The 12,959-nt window shown below is 36.0% G+C and overlaps 1 protein-coding gene across 1 annotated transcript in view; it reads right to left on the bottom strand.

Moving 5' to 3' along the window:
• tekt3 (tektin 3) overlaps positions 1-5,334 on the bottom strand; it is a 45,867-nt gene extending 40,533 nt beyond the window's left edge. The window contains exon 1 of the mRNA XM_084135388.1: positions 4,461-5,334. The gene's annotated coding sequence lies outside the window, so the exon portion shown is untranslated. The remainder of the gene's footprint in view (positions 1-4,460) is intronic.
• Positions 5,335-12,959: the final 7,625 nt, after the last annotated feature.

Raw genomic sequence — 12,959 nt, 5'->3', positions numbered from 1 at the left:
CAGCCTTAGTAACTTTTTCTGGGGTGTAAAAAACAGCGACAACAACTTTTCCTCTTCTCTAAAGCAGCCCAACATGGCCTCACCCCCTTTGTTGTGTGTTCCCGGGGGCGGGATTTATGTAAATATTAGGGTTTGTGATGTCACCAACCCGGGAAGAAGCTCGTTGTAGTCCCTACCAGCCGTTTGTTGTAGTCCTTAAAAAGCGATTTCTGTAAAAGAAAATATCTCCCTTTGCTTTGAACTTTGAGCATCATAACTTTGCAGATGTTGTTTATGCTCAAACAGCAACATTACACACTAACTAAAGTTAAAAAAGTGAAATCATAATCAAGGACCCCTTTAATAAAGCAATAAATTCGACATAAAGACAAAAATAGATCCTATTTACTTTCTGCCCTCATCATTTACTCAACCACATGCCAACCTGTATGACTTTCTTTCTTTGACTGAACATTTAAAAGCCTGGAAATATCAGACAATTTTTATGGACTACATACATTTAATAATCAATCTCTTTAATTATGTGAACAAAAGCAATCTTTTTTTTAATTTTTTTAATGTCCACATTTTCAACTAAAAACTCTCTACAAAAGTTAAATAGATTGCAATTGACATTCATAATTAATCAATACATTATTATTATTATTAATAATCATCATTAACATTGCATAAATGTTGTAGACTGTGTAGCCACAAGGAAATCATTTTTTGTTTCACGTGGCTGCCATTCCTAAATGAACTCACTGCAGAATATGTCACTGTGGTGTGAGCTCTCCGAAACCTCGGATGAACTCGTCGTCACGCCTTACTCAGACACACAGAGAGGTGTGAAAAAGCTGATTAGAAGCTGAGGAACACAGTATCAGAAATGTCCTGTTTATTCTTCTGGTTCAGTGAAGAAATCCCACCCACATAACAGAAATTAAAGTGAAACAATCCTCAACTGAAAACAATCTCTTTCTTGCTTTCTACGTTTGAGTGGTCACAGTTCAACGGACAGCACCAGTCCCTTTCTAAACTCTGTCCACTCAGCTTCAACCAACAATGCCAAAAAAAAAAAAAAAAGATAGGGCAACCATATTGTTCTGCCCACTCATCCTCCTACCACAAACATTGATATCATACCATCATCCTACATTGATTTTGGTGAAACTCTGTCTATGTGTGCATATCCACTGTCTTCAAAATCAGATGCGGGAAACCAAAAAAAGAAAGGACAATTCTGTTCAGGGCTTGTTTTCCGTTTTCCATCTCCTCTAAAATATCGATGGAAAAAAAAGTCTAGGGAATGAAGACAAGAAAGAGGCTTTTGAAATCAAATCAAATCTAGGGAATGAAGACAAGAGAGAGGCCTTTGAAAGCAAATCAAATAGAGAGACAAGTTGAATGATGTGCATCAAACTCAAGCGCAGTCACACACCAGAAGGAGGTATAGCTGGTCTGTCATCACTTTTCTGTCACGCTGGTGCAATGCTTTGTTTGTCAGTGATCCAGGATCTTAGTGGAGACATTCTTATTGTCCCAGACTGAAGGAGATAGAGCGGATTCAGTTTGACAGGACAGAGCTTGTCCTCTGATGCTCTTAGACATTAGGGAAACCGGAACCTCGCACTAACTAACACATACAGAACATAAAGTTCAGTCACCATTACACACACTCACACTAGACACACAGGAAATATAAACCGCTCATAGTCAAGGTTTTCTTTTGGAGTTAGCTCTTAAAAACTTCGGATTTGTCACACCTTCTCCCAAATCTCTTGTTATTTCAAGCAATAAAAAAAATAAAATAAATAAATCTATCACAAACTGCTTGTTTTGCCAAGAGGCATGTGTATGTGGGCTGAAGGTCAAAAATGGTGAAGCCAATTCTCACAGTGTCTAACTCATTGATATTGATATATATATATATATATAGAGAGAGAGAGAGAGAGAGAGAGAGATGCTTAATTAGTGGCCTGTGAAAGTTTATCCCATTTCTTAACTTAAAGTTAAAAAGTTGCTGCCTTAAATTAAGTACAATCAACTTCGATTTTTAAGTCATTACAACTTAAATTGCATTACACTGACTTAAAAAGTAGTTGAATCTTGAATAACTTATAAAAAAAGGTTGAAAATGTATTTATTTTCAGACTTATTTTGACGAGTTAGAGCAATGTAAAAGTATGTTGTCATAACTTACTGATTATATAATTCTTTAGGGGAATTTAAATCTCAGTGGTTTCACAAATAGAAGCTGTGCAATGTTGTGGCAAAATTGATTCTTACTGTGAGTGATGACACACTGGGTGCAAGATGGTGGGCTTGCCGACGTGTCTGGAGCGGTCGACTGTGGCATCTACCTAAACATTTATGGTCTATGCTGTTCCACTGATCTCAGGACTGCAGTTATACTGGTACCTGCATTCAAAGAGAGAGCTAATGAAGAGACACACTTTACTAAAACGTTCCCTCAAACGTGTCACATAAAAAACTTAATAAATAACAATATAAGTCGAGTATGTGCATCATAACTATTATTTTAAGTGAATCCTTAAGTGAGTCACAGCCAGTGAACTTTTCCATTATAGACTGTACCAGTAGTTTTGTACAAATGGTTGGATTGGATTGTCTCATGTTACACACTTAAACTGTTGATGCTGCATGTGGCATGCAATTGATTAACATAGAAAATAGTTTAGATTAATCCCTCTTTGATTAATCCTTCTAAAAACCAACCCTAACAAAATCACATTAGTGTAATATAAGTCTAAGGGGTAAAAATCTGCTTAAAAATAATTAACATTTTCATCCAAGGTACAGTAGTTCCACCCCTAAAAGGATCATTTAAACAAACTTTACTCCTCCAATAATATTCAGTTTTTAAAAACTTTTAAAATTTCTGCTTTTCAATGCCTTGCCTCAATGACTTGATTTCCATTGTAAGATAAATTATTTTAAATGCGACCTTTAATTACTGTATACAAAACTGATAGATGAATCGAAATGATTGACTGTGGTAATGTCACAGAATCTGTAAATAAATATTAAAAACATTCTTTTAACAGTCCCATTGCCTTTCTGCACTGACCTCATTTAGCTCCTGATAGATTTATATCTCCAGTCTCTTTTATAACTCTTTCATGCTCAGCGAATTCTGTTGTGATGTTCTGGTGGTACGACCATTTTACAAAAGGAAATAAATAAATGCGATAAATGTACTCTCTGGAAAAAAGATTCTGTCTTATTTAACCAGACTAGAATTTAGCAGATGGAAACTTGAGTGGAGAACGCTGGGTTTATGGGCCATTCTGTGCTACTGTTGATGGGGCTCTTGGATCTTTAAAGAGTCCCTGGCATGAAGCTCACTTCATTTCTCCTTGTTTCCTGTTGCCATTTCAAAAGTGTTCTCAGGTTTTCCGATCCTCTGCTGTCCTGTGCAGAATTACAGAGGAATGATGTTTCAGGATGGATATTGGCCCTAAAAATAACCAAAATGAATGCAGCTTTTATTTGAGACAGAAAGCTTAATGGAAAAAAAAAACTTTGTGTAAGAGAGAGAAAGAGGACACAGTGTGCAACCTGGTCACAATATAGTGTCTATTACCACTTTTACACTTTTTCAACAGAGATATGGCAAGGAAGAAACCAACCAAGGTAGTTGAGTAGGCTATCAATGGAGGGAGATGGAAAGCTCTCAGTTTTCATTGAAAAGATCTTCATCGTGTTCTGAAGATGACCAAATGTCTTTGGTTTTGGTTTGACATGAGGGTGAGTAATTAATGACAGAATTTTCATTTTTGGGTCAACTATCCCTTTAACATCTAAGCAGTAGAAATAAACATAAGACATGGATGGCTGTCGAGTTTTGTTAATGCCAGAGGCTTTGGGAATGTATGTGGCCTTTGGTGGCTGCTCTGGTAACACCCATGGCATCCACGGCACGCAGGACTAGGCGGGTTTCACCGCTTATAAATACACCCACTAGACAAGGCCTAAATTCACAGTGAAACCTCCCCATCTCATGCCAGAGAGAGTGTGGTGAGCAGTATGGTATATATCTTCAGTATAGTATGTGTGTGAAAGTTCTAAGTATCAGTATTGGTGGACTTGTGTATATTTATAGTGCTGACGAAATGTAAGCCTACTCGTCTGCAAAACAATATCATCTGACAAGTGCCCTGCAAGCCAGGACTTGGCGTTTAATCGCACAGACGTCACTATGATCAGGTTATATAATGTGAACAGAGGGGCAACTCAACTCAAATACAAATCAAGATTACGCAGATACACACACACTTAAAGACCCATAGAGGTGTGATATTCTTTCTTAGAATAACTTGTATGTTACACAGAAGCCATCATACAGGTTTGGAACGGCATGGGGGTGTGTAAACAATAACAGCATTTTCATTTTGAGGTGAACTATCTCTTTAAGGAACAGAAAAACCCTCAAATCTTTAGTCAACAGTATTACACACCAGATGTTTGGCTCCACCCATGAACCAGACCCTATGCCATGACAATCACCCATAACAACCAGCGGTGCAAAGTATGCTCTGGAACCTTTGAGGTGTGTTTGATGTTTGCCAATGGCCGGTTAGCCAGTCAGTGTCTCCTCCTGCTGCCAGTCAGGTTTACAGTGCAAATGTTAAGGGTCAGGAATCAGGCCCTCCAGAGCTCCAGCTGGGTAATTCAAGCCCTGTAGTAGCAGAGTAAATAGATAAAACGGGTCACATGGGTCGTGAGAGGCACTTGTCTAATGTCTGGAATTTGGCTGCTAAAAAAGAAAAATATTGTTTAATTTTGCTCATGAAGTGTGTACCTAAAATAAATCAAATAAAATTAACTCAAATAATAAAATAATGAAATGAAAAAAAGAAAAGAAAATCCAAATAATGGGCCGAGATGCACCAGCATGACCCTACATATGATAAGAGGTGTGTACCTAAAATAAAATAAATAAATAAAGCAAAAGTAAATCAAAACAAAACAAACCAAAGAAAAACAAACAAATCTAAACTACACAAAATAAAAAGCATAAACAAACAAACAAATAAAATAAAATAAAACTCAAAGCAAATCAAAAGCCAAAACAAAGTCAAAGTAAAACAAACAAATCTAAACTGCACAAAATAAAAATAGCATAAACAAACAAACAAATAAATAAAATAAAACTCACAACAAAGGCAAAGCAAACAAACAAATCTAAACAAAATAAAATAAAATAAAATACTAAAAATAAAGACACTTCTGACTTACAAATATTATTACAAAAAGAAAGCTCAGGTAGATTGATATATGAAAAGCATTCCTAAAGGTGTGGCAGTACATGGCAAGTGTCAAAAGCCTTTCTCATATTTTGACCAACGCCTCTGACGTGTTCCAGTGGTTCAAACAATAGAGCATGACGCTAACAATGGCCATGACGCATAACGAAGCCATGGCTTTGATTTCCAAGGATTGCATGAAAGTATACAATACCCTGAATGCAACACATACGCTGCTTTGGATAAAAACGTCTGCCAAATTCATAAATGTATCAGCCTGTGCAGGAGATCAAGAGTACAAATAAGAAAGAAAATATTGTTGAGAAAGTAAGATAGGGATGTTTCCCAGCATATAGAACCGCAGGATAGTGTTTATCACCAGTTCAAGCTCACCGCTGATCCGCAATTAACTCATTGTAACTTAATGGCGATGCGCAGGATTTTTAAAGCCACATGGGTCTCAATTACCCCCAATAAATGCACAAGATTTTGCATGGAGCACAAATTTGCACAAATGGAGCAATGCTAAAAGTGCCACAGACCACTGTGTTTACACATTTTGGGGATTTCTTCACAATATCCCAGGATAGGAGAAAGAATATCAACATTGCATAAACTTCACTTATTTAAATCAACAGTAACACTTTATAATAACGTTCAGTTGTAAGGCATTTATAAGTGGTTAGTTAATGATGAACTAATCATTTACAGAACATTCATAAATGATTAGCAAGTGATATACTAACATTTTATGTATGTTTTGTAAATTCCGTTACAAGTCATTTACTAGTGATTAGTAAATGATTAATTAATTATTTACGAAACATGACTATGCGTTCATAAATGATTAATAAGTGATATATTAATTATTGTATGTATATTTTGTAGATTCAGTTAGAAGTCATTTACAATTGATTAGTAAATTATTAAATAATCATATACAAATGTTTAATAAATAATGTATTTTTTGTATGTATGTAGCATAATAGTTTACACTTTAGATTAGGGGATGCAAAAAGTGTTGTAAATCATTTATAACACATTCTGCATCCCCTAATCTAAAGTGTAAACTATTCATCACTTGTAAATGTGTTACATATACATTCGTAGATTCGATTTGTTGATCTTATGCCTTTTTGATTCTTGAAGTGGTAATCTACGAATGATGTGTAACACATTTACAAGTGATGAATAGTTTACACTTTAGATTAGGGGATGCAGAAAGGGTTGTAAATGATTTATTCATGCGTTTACACATCTATAACAGGTGTTGAACACTGTAGTGTGTAGTGTAGTGTAGTGTGTACTGCAGTGTAAGTGCTGACTGGTGAGGGTATGGACAGCTGTCTTCTGTAGTGTAGTGTACTGTAGTGTGTAGTGTAGTGTGCACTGCAGTGTAAGTGCTGACTGGTGAGGGTATAAACAGCTGTCTTCTGTAGTGTAGTGTAATGTAGTGTGTAGTGTAGTGTGCACTGCAGTGTAAGTGCTGACTGGTGAGGGTATAGACAGCTGTCTTCTGTAGTGTGTAGTGTAGTGTGTACTGCAGTGTAAGTGCTGACTGGTGAGGGTATAAACAGCTGTCTTCTGTAGTGTAGTGTACTGTAGTGTGTAGTGTAGTGTGCACTGCAGTGTAAGTGCTGACTGGTGAGGGTATAGACAGCTGTCTTCTGTAGTGTGTAGTGTAGTGTGCACTGCAGTGTAAGTGCTGACTGGTGAGGGTATAGTCAGCTGTCTTCTGTAGTGTAGTGTACTGTAGTGTGTAGTGTAGTGTGCACTGCAGTGTAAGTGCTGACTGGTGAGGGTATAGACAGCTGTCTTCTCTGAAACACATGGAGTCTTTAACCACTGTGCACCTGATGTGAGCAAAACATTAAAAAAAAAGTAACATAATTTATTAAACATTTATGAAACGCATAGTCATGTTTTGTAAATGATTAGTTCATTATTAACTAATCAATTGTAAATGACTTCTAACTGAATCTACAAAACATACATAAAATAATGAACATATCACTAATTAATCATTTATGAACGCATAGTCATGTTTTGTAAATGATTAGTTAATCATTAACTAATCAATTGTAAATGACTTGCAACGGAATTTACAAAACATACATAAAATGTTAGTATATCACTTGCTAATCATTTATGAATGTTCTGTAAATGATTAGTTCATCATTAACCAACCACTTATAAATGCCTTACAACTGAACATTATTATAAAGTGTTACCATCCTCGGTCTCCCCAGACTCTAGTCATGAGCTCATAAAGAGAAAGAAGTGAGAGTAGTGAGGAAAGAGAATGAAGGTGATTTAGTGTTGTTGTCTCCGTTTTCATTTCCAGCTTATGCGGGTGGAAACATCACAAACAGCTCTGTTTATATCCACTAATTTCCTGGCAACATTGGCAACCCAGGAAAGAACTGTTGTTTCGAAGAACCTTCATGGGTCTCCACAGGAAGGAAGTTCACCCCACTCCACCCAGCAGGGGTCAGGGCCAGAACGTGTCAAGGGGTGGCGCACACGTCTCAACACTAACAGCAGGAAATAAAAAGAGATATGTTGAGTAGACCAGAGTAACCGTCTACTTATATTCAGTGAACTCTGAAACATGTCAATCAAACTTAGTGTAACATTTTTACTGTAAAAGACTGGAGAAGTATAGAACAAAATATCTAAACAAAATCAATAATTCATATTATACGGTGGGATCCAAATTCTAAGACCACACTGAAAATCTGTTTAAAAATTTAGATACAATTTATATAAATCTGGAAATAAAGTTACGATTTTGAAAAATAAAGTTACAAAGTGAAAAGAAGACACACTGTAAATAGGTCATAACCCTAAACCAAATTTCCTAAAGATGAACCCCGCCTCCACTCACTTAAACCAGCTCAGAGATACACTCGACCAACTTTACTGTAGTAAATGCTGCACAATGGCAAGTGGAAATACTGGTTTAATTCAGCCATATCCTAGTATAAGTGGAAAATAAGTGGAAGAGTGAATTATACAGGCTCGTCTTCAAGTCAATATATCAGAATGGTAATGTATTTTATGTAACACTCTCTACAACGTCAGACAAATAACGTAATTAATATGATTAGCCTTGACTACATTATCAAACAGCTGATATAATGTGTTGCTAATGTTAATTAAACCATGTTACTGTTCTCCATTTCATTCAGACCTTCTAAAATCAGTATCCTTAGAAATGCTTTTAATAACTCAGAACGTCCGTAGAGAAAGGCATATAGTTCATCATAACATTGCAATCATATGCATATTTCACCCGCTATATTGCTAAATGTACCCGATTTTTCACATCAGCAAATATACCGGGATAACCTTGCTCTTCTTGAGACTCCACTGCTTCACAGTATAGTAATGATGATATGCTAAAGTCCGCCGGCACGTTGTCGTGATTGGTTACAAGGTAGTTTGTGATGTCAGAAACACTGTAGAGTTTTTGAGACTGTCTTTGGTTCACTGCAATTTGAAGGAGAACTCAGCTTATGAATTTGCACATGGGTTGTCTTAAAGCATATCAAAAACACCACATAGACATTGAAACAACATTAAAAACTTGATTTTCACCACAGGGGGACTTTAAAAAATATAAAAATATCGTTGGCGCCCCCTGCTGGTCATTAAGTCAATGATGTGACAGAGAAACGTCCTTGTGTGTATTGTGGCACAAACAATTCAATTCAAATTTATTTGTATAACGCTTTTCACAATACACATCGTTTCAAAGCAGCTTTACAGAAAATGCATGAGTCCACAAACACTGATTTTCGGTAGGCTATGCTTGTTTTGTCATGAGGTGAGACCTGCTAAACACTTCTAAGCTCTGTTTTTTCAGAGCAAGACAGTTTCAGTAAAACTGCTAATCTGTGAGCCTTTGTAAAGACTCTAGACTGGCAAATATATCCAGATTTGGCTATAGGCCTATAACCCTTCACCGTGTGGGTGTTACATGTGCAAGTGGATAGGTCTGACATCCATGATCGGATCAGAGATCAACATCATTTGGTTTACCACAAAGACAAAGGCTTTCTTCTCTATTAGTCAGGTGGCAGCAGGGCCGTGCACAGGCCGAGCCACTGCCCTTCTGCCCTCATCAGCTGAGGTGCCCCTCTCGCCCCCTCCCTAACCCTCCAGAGGATTCCCATAAAAACGTTCTATTATCGCTCCGCTAAAGATCCACTGATTCTGCTAATCCGCTCCATGTTTTCCTGCACGCTCCGCAGCATCACTCACAGACAAGCATGTGCCCGCTCTCCGACGACAGTTTCAGAATAGAATGTCGTCCCATTGACAGGTCGATTACAAATTACAATCCACATTACAGACAGTGGTTGATCCACGAAATTAGAATTTTGGTAATTTGTTTTTGTATTTCTGTCTGTAATGTTTTGCTCCTGGTCTTCAAATAGTAACAACTTGTGCAAAATATCCATGTTCTTGGAAGAAAATTAGAATTCTTGTTCAATCAAATTATTTTACCTGATCTAATCTAATATAAATAACAAATAAATAAATACATAAAACACTAATACGTTGTAAATAAATAACATATTCTGTTGTCGGCAGATTTTGTAGACAAAAAACAATGCCTTCACAAAATTAGAAGAAGACAGAGTGAGAAAGAGCAAAGACATGTTAAAGCCCATTCAACATTGCAAACATTGATTCAAAGTTCTAGAAAGCCAGCGGATAAATTATTATATATAGAATAATTAGCAGACAGTTTTTCACACTTTAACTCCTGTAAATATATTTCCCATTATAATCAATTGCCTTAGTTGATACTAGTATCTATGTATAACATACATCATATTTCTAATATTTTAATAAGACCATTAACATTATACATAATAAAAAGGTAATATACTATAAATTATCTAAATGAGTTCTAATCTAAATGAATAGTACCTTAGTATAGTAGGTTATAAGATGGCTAAAGGCACACCCTAAGAAACATTTGCTTTTCACTATGGGAGTCCATAGCGTATGGACTACTCCCATAGTGTATGATTGCAGAAAAGTAGGCCTATATGTTTGAAAATTGATGAGCAACAGATTTTGTGTGAAAATAAATTATATAGGTGGTTTGTTATTTTAAAAATCTTATTAATGTATGAGGTGGTAAGGAGGTACACACGGGGTAAAACCAGCACGGTACAAAAGACACACAGTATTGATACAAATACTTTAGCTAAATTAAAATGCTTTTAATAAAGCATAAGTTGATACTTGTTCAAAACAATCACTTTAGCAAAGTTTATACTATTTTTTGGGTTATTTTGATAAATTAAATAATTAATGTTTGTTCAATAAATATACTGTCATCAAAATGTATTTAAAAATATACAGAAACAAAATTATTTTAAAAACTAAAAGATTCTTGAGATCTTTGTATTTAAATTGCTACATAAGTCTAAAACATTTTTAAAAAACTATTAGATCAAATTAGTACAGAATCAACTTTGCCGCGATCAAGTCAAGGATCAGCCAAATTTCCAAGTCCATCATCAAAAGCGTTTATGAAAAAAAGTGCTGAGCTGAATTTGTGGCATCTAGTGGTCTAAAAGAGAATTAAGTAAAATGTGCATTTTACCCCGGTGTGACTTTATAATTGTTGTAACCTACTATCATTTCAATTTATACTGTAACTATAATATTAAAGGACAAGTTCGGTATTTTACACTTAAAGCCCTGTTTACAGATCGTTTCTGATGAAATAGAACGGTTAAGATTAAAATTTGGACACATGCTGCTGTCCTGAGAATTTTCGGTTTCTTTCGCTGAATAATCTGAATCTGCTACCACAGAAACCGAAAATTCTCGGGCCAGCAGCATGTGTCCAAATTTTTATCTTAACCGTTCTATTTCATCAGAAACGATCTATAAACAGGGCTTTAAGTGTAAAATACCGAACTTGTCCTTTAAATTAAATGTCTAATACTTCCATTTAAGATGAGGCAGCTCAGAGAGTGTGGGAGAGCCCACTGAGCATCAGCCAAATCAGACAAATTGACAGTAAATAAATATGCTAGAGTGTGATAAGAAAGACAGACATTTAATTATTTAATTGGAAGTGTAATTATAACAGCATAAATTGATTTAGCACTAAATCCTAATTGTAATCTAATTGCCCATGATTATAAAATAGTTGTTATTAATTCTCTATATTAAGATGATACTGCCTCAGAGTCTAACTCCTTATAGTGCCCCCTTTTTTGGTTTAAGCCACTGCCCCTCAAAATGTCTGTGCACGGCCCTGGGTGGCAGGTTACACAACTCTATATTCAAATGAACTTAAACAAATAAACTGCTGCCTGGACAGAAATGAAAGCTAAACTAGCTGAACATCCCTTCATCAGTGATTCTTTGAGCTCCTAAATTATCCAGAGAAATGGACAAAAATAGACCTAACTTCAGTAAGTGTTTCCTTTTCTTTCTGCATTATCAAAAGCAAAGGATTTGTTACTGAAAATATTGAATAAATGGCTAAATATAGGCTAGTAAATCATATTTGAATGCACATTTTAAGAATCGAATTGCACATTTGGCAGAATTATGGAGCCGTTTAGAGAGTGGCAATGTGCCAGAAAATGCTAAATATTAGTTTAAGTGACAGGAATGTGTGCCGTCTGGCTTTCTTACGTTTACTATTATTGTTTACTGTATTTTTGATCAAATAAATTCAGTCTTGGTGAGCATAAGAGACTTCTTTGAAAACATAAAACATAACTATTCCAAACTTTTAGACTGCCAGTGTAAGAAATGTAGGCTACAAATTTGTAAATGGGGCAGAATATTTTTAATAGATGTAGGCTTAAGTTTTTTTTTATTATTATTTTTTAATTAAAGGTAGGGTATGGGATTTGCAAAACGGCCGGCAGATTTTGAAAATACACAACTCAAATGGTCCTACCTTCTTTCCTCCAACGCTGGACTCCACCCATTCATGTGGAGGGAGGAGGATGGGGGGAGGGGGGTATGGTACGACCGTTTGATTGACGAACTTACTGTTCAATGATTCTAGGTGGTCTTGGAAATGATTGGCTGGAGTTTTTCGAGTCCTGCCCGTTCCAAAGATGATTAAATTGCTTAATTTTCATTTCAGTGCTTCTAACTCAGTGGCTGTAAGTGGGTTAGGAATAGGATTTCAAGTGATTTGGAAAAAAATGGACAAAAAAGAGAATCACATACCCCACCTTTAAGTTCTCACTTTTCTGTACTCAGAAACGCAACCGAAACTGTAGTGCAAATAAGGCGTGGCAGATGACGTAGCCTAGAGCTAGCATATTAAATCCAAGTATGTAAGTGTTTTTGCTCTTTTGGCTCCATAACTGGACGGTATTGATAGTCGCTCTTGGTGTTTTGAGAAATTTCTTGTTGGACAGTTTTATTTTTTACACGAATAGACCTACAAACTGCTTGTTGAATATGCAGCGGTTTGCACCTTCATTGAGTGAGTGCTTTTGAGTTCATGTTACAAATTACAGAAAAAAAAAAAAAGCTATTCAGTTTGAAGGACATCAAATAAGTTATCTCTATAATTACAGGGAGGACTGGACGGGGTCGAAGATACAGTCCCTATTATCGTGAAGCAAAAAGAGGTGAGTGAGGGTCATAAAAGGGAAAAACTAAACTGCTCTTGAATCTCGATCATATGATAAAGTATGTTACAAATAT

This window comes from Abramis brama (genome assembly GCF_963993115.1).
Source record: "Abramis brama genome assembly, chromosome: 14".
Lineage (NCBI taxonomy): Eukaryota > Metazoa > Chordata > Actinopteri > Cypriniformes > Leuciscidae > Abramis > Abramis brama.
This window is presented reverse-complemented; position numbering and strand designations above follow the sequence as displayed.